The following is a 9,507-nucleotide window of genomic DNA, read 5'->3' as shown; positions in this document are numbered from 1 at the left end:
CCACAGCTTGCTCACGGGGCACAGTTTCCAAGAATAGGCAAGCTGAGGAGGCCAGAAGCACCCAGAACTAGAGCTCAGAGAGTTGGCACAGGGGAGATTCAACCCATGAGAAAAGAAAGCTCTCTGAAGTGCTCCCAAAGGAAATGACTTTATTTAAAACAGAATGTGAGGAAGTTCATGCCTAAGGGCACTCTTGAAAACAACATCCTCTCTTAGTTAAGAACAATAAGCCAATCCCAAGCTAGATAGTTCACCAGAGAGAACCAGGCAAAGAGACAGACAAGAAGAGCCCTCCTGGGCTCCAAACAAACCTCAAAACTGGCCTCACAATCTACCCCTGCCTGAATTGGGTTTTTTTTCTCTCATTAAACTTTTTTAATGGGTCTCAAATTCTGTGACAGATTTTTGGTCAAGTTGTTTCCATTAAAATGTACTGATTTTAAAAACTAATAACTTAAAACTGCCACACACAAAACAAATGGTCCACAAAACATTCTCCTTTCCTTCTGAAGGTTTTACGATGCATTGTTATCACTAACCAGTCTTTTGCTACTAAACTTAAATGGCCGAGTGAGACAAACAGTTCTGAGACCGTTCTTCCACCACTGATTAAGACTGGGGTGGCAGGTATTGGGGATAATATTCATTTAGCCTTCTGAGCTTTCTGAGCAGACTTGGTGACCTTGCCAGCTCCAGCTCCCTTCTTGTTCACTGCTTTGATGACACCCACAGCAACCGTCTGTCTCATGTCACCAACAGCAAAAGAGCCCCGAGGAGGATAGTCAGAGAAGCTCTCAACACACGTGGGTTTGCCAGGAAGCCATATCAACGATGGCAGCATCACCCGGTTTCAGAATTTGGGGCCAACGTCCAGCTTTTTCCCAGAACGACGATCAGTCTTCTCCTTCAGCTCAGCAAACTTGCAAGCAACGTGAGCTGTGTGACAGTCCAGCACAGGTGCATATCCAGCACTGACTTGGCCTGGATGGTTCAAGATAATCACCTGAGCTGTGAAGCCAGCTGCTTCCATCGGCGGGTCATTTTTGCTGTCACCAGCCACATTGCCACGACGAACATCTTTGACCAGACACGTTCTTGACATTGAAGCCCACATTGTCCCCAGGAAGGGCTTCACTCAAAACTTCATGGTGCGTTTCAACAGACTTCCCTTCAGTTGTCACGTTGACTGGAGCAAAGGTGACCACCATGCCAGGTTTGAGAACACCAGTGTCCACTCGACCCACAGGAACAATGCCAATACCACCAATTTTGTAGACGTCCTGCAGGGGCAAACGCAAGGGCTTGTCAGTTGGGCGAGTTGGTGGCAGGATGCAATCCAGAGCTTCAAGCAGTGTGGTCCCACTGGCATTGCCATCTTTTCGGGTGACTTTCCATCCCTTGAGCCACGGCATGTTAGCACTTGGCTCCAGCATGTTGTCACCATTCCTGCCAGAAACTGGCACAAATGCTGCTGTGTCGGGGTTGTAGCCAATTTTCTTAATGGAGGTGCTGACTTCCTTAACAGTTTCCTCGTATCTCTTCCGGCTGCAGGGTGGCTCAGTGGAATCCGTTTTGTTAACTCCAACAATGAGTTGTTTCACACCCAGAGTGTAGGCCAGAAGGGCATGCTCAGGGGTCTGCCCATTCTTGGAAACATTAGATGAAAAATTCACCAGCACCAGCTTCAAATTCACCAGCACACGCAGCAACAATTCACCAGCACCAGCAGCAACAATCAGCACAGCACAGTCAGCCTGGGATGTGCCTATGATCGTGTTTTTGATGAAGCCTCTGTGTCCTGGGGCATCAGTGATGGTCACATAGTACTTGCTGGTCTCGAATTTCCAAAGGGAGATATCACTGGTGATACCACTCTCGCGTTCAGCTTTCAGTTTGTCCAAGACCCAGGTGTACTTGAAGGAGCTCTTTCCCATCTCGGCAGCCTCCTTCTCAAACTTTTCAATGGTTTTCTTGTCGATCCCACCACATTTGTAGATCAGATGGCCAGTAGTGGTAGACTTCCCCTAATCTACCTGTCCAATGACAACGATGTTGATGTGGGTCTTCTCCTTTCCCATTTTTGCTTAGGTTTAGCAGTGGTTTTCACCACACCTGTGTCCTGGCGGCAAACCTGTTGCGAAAAAGCCCCCTGCTTGAATTTAATGGGATCAGGCTGTGGAGCAATCTATGTCCCTGGACATTTTTGAAAACAATAGAGCAATCAGCAGGTGGACTCTCTTACCTCCTGCTGGGCTGGGTGTATTCCCAATTGAAGCAAACAGCTTAACAAAGAAATCCCACTACTGGGCATATACCCTGAGAAAACCATAATTCAAAAAGAGTCATGTACCAAAATGTTCATTGCAGCTCTATTTACAATAGCCAGGACATGGAAGCAACCTAAGTATCCATCATCGGATGAATGAATAAAGAAGATGTGGCCCATATATACAATGGAATATTACTCAGCCATAAAAAGAAACGAAATTGAGTTATTTGTAGTGAGGTGGATGGAGTTAGAATCTGTCATACAGAATGAAGTAAGTCAGAAAGAGAAAAACAAATACAGTATGCTAACACATATATATGGAATCTAAGGAAAAAAGAAAAAAAAAAAAAGAAGGTCATGAAGAACCTAGTGGCAAGATGGTAATAAAGACACAGACCTACAAGAGAATGGACTTGAGGATATGGGGAGGGGGAAGGGTAAGATGTGACAAAGTGAGAGAGTGGCATGGACATATATACACTACCAAATGTAAAATAGATAGCTAGTGGGAAGCAGCTGCATAGCACAGGGAGATCAGCTCTGTGCTTTGTGACCACCTAGAGGGGTGGGATAGGGAGGGTGGGAGGGAGGGAGATGCAAGAGGGAAGAGATATGGGAACATATGTATATGTATAACTGATTCACTTTGTTATAAAGCAGAAACTAACACACCTTTGTAAAGCAATTATACTCCAATAAAGATGTTAAAAAAAAAAAAAGAAAGAAATCAGAAAAAGACACAATCAAAGACAGCCCTGCTAAGACCACCGTCATCCCAGGGTGGTGGGCTCATGCTCATGCCCAAGGCTGTACCCTCTGAGGATAATGAAGGCTCTAAAATTTTTTTTTTTTAACGTCTTTATTGGAGTATAATTGCTTTACAATGTTGTGTTCGTTTCTGCTGTATAACAAAGTGAATCAGCTATATATATACCTATATCCCCATATCCCCTCCCTCTTCAGCCTCCCTCCCACCCTCCCTATCCCATCCCTCTAGGTGGTCACAGAGCAGCGAGCTGATCTCCCTGTGCTATGCAGCTACTTCCCACTAGCTATCTATTTTACATTTGGTAGTGTATATATGTCCATGCTACTCTCTCACCTCGTCCCAGCTTCCCCGTCCCCACCCTCCCTTTCCTCAAGTCCATTCTCTACGTCTGCATCTTTATTCCTGTCCTGCCCCTAGGTTCATCAGAACCTTTATATATATATGTGGGGGGGGGGGGTGTTAGCATACGGTATTTGTTTTTCTCTTTCTGACTTACTTCACTCTGTATGACAGACTCTAACTCCATCCACCTCACTACAAATAACTCAATTTCATTTCTTTTTACAGCTGAGTAATATTCCATTGTATATATGTAAGGCTCTAAAATTGATTGCGGTGGTGGATGCACAATTCGGGGAATATACTAAAAACCATTGAGCTGTACACTTTATTTTTTTATTTTTAAAAACATTTTATTGGCCTATAGTCGACTTACAATGTTGTGTTAATTTCAGATGTGCAGCAAAGTGATTCAATTATACATATACATATATTCGTTCTTTTTCAGATTCTTTTCCCATATAGGCTAATACAGAATACTGAGTAGAGTTCCCTGTGTTAGAGCTGTGCCCTTTAAATGGATGAACTATATGATAGGTGAATTGCATCTCAACAAAATTGTTAATAAAAAAGGAATACAAAAAGTGAATGACCTCCATATTCATCGCAGTATTATTTCAAAGAATCCAGTCTTAAGAAAGAAAATAATGCAATAAAAACAAAACTAAATGACTTGGACAATTGAAAAGATGATGGAATTAATTTTAAAAAATAATTTTTGGACATCTTGCCACTCCTGTTTCTCTTTAAAACAGTCCGGATTTCTACGAAATGGTTTCAAGTGCTCCCTGAAAAACCCTCATTTCTAAAGACCTTCTCTTATTTGACTCTGACTTTGAATGGAAAAGAATTTCCACTGGATGCTCCCAGGAGAGCATCTGTTCCCTCAGAGCCCTGCTGTATCTTATTCCTCTGAGTAATTCCTTATCAAGTGCCCCACAGGTGGGGCTGCCCATCCTGGGTTTTGCAGTTCCACCATCAATATGGCCCACACCCAGACGTGATACAAGTGCAGCTTCCCAGACAGCCTGGGAGAAGCCAGTACTCAGCTCCAAAGGCTTCTGGTCAGATCCCAGCCCTGGGAAAGAACCTCATTTTCCCAAAGATCCTTTGGACTAGGTCACCACCCGTCACAGTGTGATCAGAGGGATGTGAAACTACCTGCCTGAAGAAGAAATTCTCTCATTCAGGAACCTCAGGTCCATTAGATTCTATCACTTACTAGGCAGGTCATTTGGTCTCTCTGACCCTCAGTCTCCTCATCTGTGCAATGGGTGTACTATTGTAAGGATGAAATAAAATATTGTATGTGAGAGTGCTTGGGACCTACTTCCTTTCTTCCTCAACTGTGGGCCAGGGGCTCACACCACTCTCCTGTCCATTCTTTCGGCTGCCTTTGCTCCTGCTGGGGAGGAAGAAATTTTTCTCTACCCTTCTAGGTTCTTCTGGCAGGTCTAAGAAATAAATTGACATGAGAAAGATTAATAGGAGAAAATCAAACAAAAGTTTAACAACATATATACATGGGAGAGACCCAGGAAAACGGAATAACTCACCAAAATGGCCAAAGTCCTCACTAAAGACAACAGAGGATGTTGGGAGTAGCGGTTTGGGACTTCGAAGGGGAGAAAGGCAATTCACCTGGAGATGGAAAAGCACATGTTTAGTAAATAAATGTTTGCTGGGCCCTGAAGAGACAATGGGACACAGAGTAGACTCTGATCTCTAAGTGTTCCCCTACCACACCTAGTTTGTATTCTCTGCAGACGGCTGGTGATAGCTCTAGTCCTGTAATAGGCCCTCTATCTACATTTTTCAGGCGATTAGGGGGGTAGTTCAAAGTTTCTTCCTGAGTCTTTTGGGCGGTGATAATTTTCAGCTTGAAATAATCAACATGCCAGAGACATTTTGGGGTGACAAATTTTGTTCCCTACACTCTAAACAGACTCGATCCTATGCTTAGAGGTGGCCTGGGTTCCAAGGAACCCCAGGGTCTCCAATTAAAGGCTGCTTAGTCTGACAAACTTAAGTTCAACCAAAGGTGAGTGACCCAGAAAGTAACAACCGCATCCAATGAAATGGATAGGGACCATCGGGCCCCTGCCTCTTTTGTCTGCCGTCTGGGTTATGGAACCGAACCTAGTAGCCACAGCAGGGCTGGTGAGAGGTGACGGATGCCAGGCGCTGGATGCCCTTGACTAAATCCGATACCCACTGGTGTTTATAAACCCAGCTTCTGGAGATCTTCTCTGAAGGCCAAAACTCTTGGTCGGGTTGGAGGAAAATAATCCAATTGCCAAGACACAGCAACAGTGCCATCATGACTCCCCACATGAACCTGCTTCATCCAGCAGGGCACTGGCACAGCAGACTATTCAGCTGCCACCGCCGGTTCTCTCTGGATTGAGCAACAGAGCACAGAGATCTTCCGAGAGCCCACCCAGCAATGTTGCCCTGGCAAAGCCCCCGCCGCCTGGGGAGAATGTGGGGAGGGGGGAGGACTTGGGAGTCAACGTGAAATCTTAGAGCAGGGGGACACTCAGGCCACATCTCCTGCTGCTGATGGCAGGTGGACATGGTCCCCTCAGACCAGGCCACTGGACAAGGTCTAAGACAGCCGCTCTCCCAGGGAGCTCCAGGTCCCATTAGAGGTGCAGCAATCCTGCGGTTAGCCTGATTTTTCTCTCTACACAGCTGTGAAAGGACAGTTTTCCAGGCCCACAGCAGAGCCTGGCACCTCTGCAGAGCCGGGGGCAGAGAAGGGGACTCTGGGGCAGGAGTATTGCCGGGGAAGGTGAGGTCTCAACAGGATGGGAGATCTTCAGCCTTCCGACGCTGCTGATGCTCTGCTCTGGGGCCTGGTCACTGGGGGCTCCTCCCTCCTCTGACTCTGTCATGGATTGAATCATGTCCCCCCAAAAGATATGGTGAAGTCCCAACCCTTGGTACCTGTGAAGGTGACCTTATTTGGAAATAGGGTCTTTGCAGATGGTTCTAGCGAAGTTAAGATGAGCACCGGGGTAGGCCCTTCATCCAATATGATCGGTGTCCTTATAAGAGGAGCAGATTGAACACAGAGACACACAGGGAGAATGCCACGTGACGATGGAGATTGAAGCTGCAGGGAGAAGGCAAGGAAGGATCCTACCCAGAGTCTCGAGGGAGCACAGCCCCTCTGAATCCTAGCCTCTAGGACTCAACACGGGCTCAACACAACTCTCTCATTGGGCTCCAGCGTGAACCTCCAAGTCAAGAGACTTCTAGTTATTTCTACTTTTTCAACAGCAGGAAGGAAAAAAACAACTTGGATCTGAAAAGCAGAGGGAGAATTAAGAAACTAAGAGACTGGATTTCTGTTGTCTTAAGCCACCCAGCACACAGGGCTTTGCTGCAGCTAACACGGGCCCCAAATTCTGAAGCCTAATCCCACCCACCACCTCTATCCACATCCCATGGGGACACAGAGACCGGGGGGGGGGGGGGGGGCGGCGCCTGAGACTCCACGCTGGAGAAGGAAGTCAGCTGTGGGTGAGGGAGGTGGTCCAGGGGTGCGCAGGACAGGAGAGGGTGGGCACGACAGAGAAAGACAAGGGGGTGCTGTCTCCTGGCAGAGCAGGGCCCCAGAGAGTGGCATCAGGTAAACAGAGGACGCCTCAGATCCTTTCTAGCTGTGGACTCCGAAATGGCTGGGCCTAGGATCGAATCGTCTCCCCTCTGCTTTTTTTTTTTTTTTATTTATTTATGGCTGTGTTGGGTCTTCGTCTCTGTGCGAGGGCTTCCTCTAGTTGCAGCAAGCGGGGGCCACTCTCCATCGCAGTGTGCGGGCCTCCCACTATCGTGGCCTCTCTTGTTGCGGAGCACAGGCTCCAGACGCGCAGGCTTAGTAGTTGTGGCTCACGGGCCCAGTTGCTCCGCGGCATGTGGGATCCTCCCAGACCAGGGCTCGAACCCGTGTCCCCCGCATTGGCAGGCAGATTCTCAACCACTGCACCACCAGGGAAGCCCTCCCCTCTGCTTTTTTGAAACCCTGGAGTTCCTGCCAACAGAACGAAAAGAAAGCCCCGAACACACGTATTTCCTATCTCAACATATATTTGATAACCCTGCCTTTCCCCAGACTATAAATGACTGCCCCCCCCACCCCCTGCCACGCTCACTCCGGGTTCAACACGACTCTCTCACTGCATCCAGCCTGAACCTCCAAGCCAGGAGAATTCCAGTTACTTCTACTTTTCCAGCAACGGGAAGGAAAAAAACAACTTGGATCTGAAGAGCAGAGGGAGAATTAAGAAAGTGCCTCAGCTCCAGGCATCTTTTTTTTTAACCGCTCACTGGGCAATGAATAATTTATAGCCAAGAATGTTTGTAGGGGGATAAAACTGTTGACAAGTCAAGAAAAACCTCTTAGCAGCCTAACGGAGCAATCCATCTTCAAGAAGCACGTTTCAAATGCATAGTTTGTGAAGACGCTGGTTGAGGTTGTTTCCTTTCTCCTTTTTTTTTTTTTTTTTCCTTTTTTTATCTATATGGAAATCGGTGGGTGCTGAAATATATTTCACTTCAGCATGAACTGGGGCTGAATGATATCCCAGGCAAGAATTAAATCATCGCTTCATGCTGCAAGAAATAAACACCAAGCCAGGCAGAGACCCTCGGCGCCTGCAGGGGAGGAGAGCAGGGACTTCTGGGGAGCTGAACAGAGGTGTTGGTATTCCATGCAGGAGAGCATGCAAAGCCCAGGCTCAGACTCACCGGAGCAAGGGGGTGATGGATCCGGGAGAATGTTCCTCGGGGAGGGCCCCAAGCAAAGTGGTGGTGATTACACAGCTGAGACCTCCTCGTCTTTGAAGAGCCGGCATCCTCCCCAAGTCCTCCTAGATCTGGGCATCAGGAGGGCACTGTGGTTGGACCGAAGACAGTACGCCAAGAATCCTGACAGCTGCAGGGTCAGTCTTGTATCAAGCGCCTGCCATGTTCCAGGGCCAAGCTCCTTCTGGAGACTCTGTTGCTCGGTCCTCGTGTTGGCTCTCTGGCTGGTGCTGACTGGGCAGTTGGATCACTGCATGGCCCCCCTCTGCACCAGCAGGACAACTTGGGAGCCAGAGCTCCAGGAGGACTTGTAACATTGCTAAACATCACACAGCTACAGGATGATACAACCTGGCCTTGAACCTATGTCTCACCCACATGCTTATTCATCTCCCATGGTCTTATGGAGGCTGACTTGGTTTTCCAGAAATCGGCAGGTGTTAGGATGCCCCCCCATATTCTCACCCCCTCAATGCTCCCCCTACCTGCTTTGGGCCCCTGACTGACCAAGGTTCGAGTGGTTCAGTAGGCTGAGACCCAAGTCTAGACCACAGCCAAGCAGCTCCCCTGGGGACAGGACAGGTGAGGTTGGCACCATTCCTCGTAACTGTATTAATAATCCATTGCTGTGTAACAAATGACCCCACACTCAGCAGCTCTAAAACAACAAGCATTTTCTACCTCACGGTTTCTGCGCACTTGGATCCCAGGGGCAGCTTGTCTGAGTCCTCTTGTTCAGGGCCTCTCACAGGGCTGGAACCGAGGCGTCTGCTGGGGCTGCCGTCATTTCAAGGTTCAACTCTAAGCTCACCAACATGGCTGCTGCCAAGGTTCCGTTTATCACAAGGTGTTGGATTCATGGCCTCAGTTCCTCACTGGCTGTTGGCCGGAGACATCTCTCAGTTCTTGGCTATGTGGACCCCTCCACAGGGCAGCTCACAACGTGGCAGCTGGCTTCCCTCAGAACCAGCAAGAGAGCAAGAGTCACCCATAATGGAAGCCAGAGACTTTTGTAACGTAATCTCCAAGTGACACCCCATCAGGTGTGCCTTATTCTTTCACTAGAAGCAAGTCACTATGTCCAGTCCACAGTAAAGCAGAGGGCATTACATGATGGCATGAATGACCGGGAGGCTGGGATCGTTGGCAGCCATCTTGGAAGCTGCCTACCGCAATAACCAGCTGTATTTGTTATCTAGTGCTGCATAACAAATTAGCCCGAAGCTTCATGGCTTAAAACAGCAATATTGTTTATCACCTCTCACAGGCTCTGTGGTCAGGAATTCAGGAGCAGCTTGGCTGGACAGTCCTGTCTAGAAGT

The 9,507-nt window shown here is 47.9% G+C and overlaps 1 pseudogene; it reads right to left on the bottom strand.

The window, feature by feature from the left end:
- Positions 1 to 362: 362 nt before the first annotated feature.
- Positions 363 to 2,093, bottom strand: LOC132350534 (elongation factor 1-alpha 1-like; annotated as a pseudogene).
- Between the last annotated feature and the right edge of the window lie 7,414 nt (positions 2,094 to 9,507).

Source organism: Balaenoptera ricei, chromosome 16 (genome assembly GCF_028023285.1).
Source record: "Balaenoptera ricei isolate mBalRic1 chromosome 16, mBalRic1.hap2, whole genome shotgun sequence".
Classification (NCBI taxonomy): Eukaryota; Metazoa; Chordata; class Mammalia; order Artiodactyla; family Balaenopteridae; genus Balaenoptera; species Balaenoptera ricei.
The sequence above is the reverse complement of the archived record's forward strand: the minus strand, read 5'-3'. Positions and strand labels throughout refer to the sequence as shown.